This window comes from Octopus bimaculoides, chromosome 16 (assembly GCF_001194135.2).
Source record: "Octopus bimaculoides isolate UCB-OBI-ISO-001 chromosome 16, ASM119413v2, whole genome shotgun sequence".
NCBI lineage: Eukaryota > Metazoa > Mollusca > Cephalopoda > Octopoda > Octopodidae > Octopus > Octopus bimaculoides.
Genome location: NC_068996.1, coordinates 11,090,586 through 11,091,436, shown reverse-complemented (window position 1 = coordinate 11,091,436; position 851 = coordinate 11,090,586).

The window sequence follows — 851 nt, the reverse complement described above, 5'->3', positions numbered from 1 at the left end:
TTGTATGTGTGTATGAATAGAGATATGTATGCATACATGGATGTGTATATATGCATGTTTGTATGTGTGTATGATGTATGCATGTATGCAAGTATATAAGCGCATAAATGCTTGTACGTTTGTACAAATGTATGTATATCTAATTATGTACATATGTATGTATATTATCACACAAACACACGCACATATGTCTGTCCATACATACATACATGCATGCATGCATGCATACATACATACATACATACATACATGCATGTACACACACACATACATATATGCATACATACATACATACTCATATAATACATACATACATATATGCATACATGCTTACATACTCACATACATACATACATGTACACACACATACATACATACATACATACATATACAAATGTATGTATAATTGTACAGATCCAATGCTACAAAAAAAATAAATAATCAATACAGAAAGATAAGATAATTCGACTATTGTTTTGTCATTATATTCTTTTCGAAAATAGAACAACTCATCAGCTAAATGACAAAATAATATTAAAATAATAATAACAATTAAGAAAAATGCCTCGAAAAGGTGATATAGCTGGAGCACCAGCCGGTCTTCGTTTTCTTGCGGAGATGGTTTCTCAAAATATCTCATTCATATTTTAACACTAATAATACAACTAACAATGATGATGAAAATGATGATAGTGATAGTTACAAATTTTAGCACAAGGCCAGTAATTTCATGGGAGAGGGTAAGCCGATATAATCGACCTCAGTGCTCAGCTGGTACTTAGTCTATCGAAGACCTAAAAAATGAAATGCAGATCTCGGCGGAATTTGATCACGGGACGAAACTTGAAGAA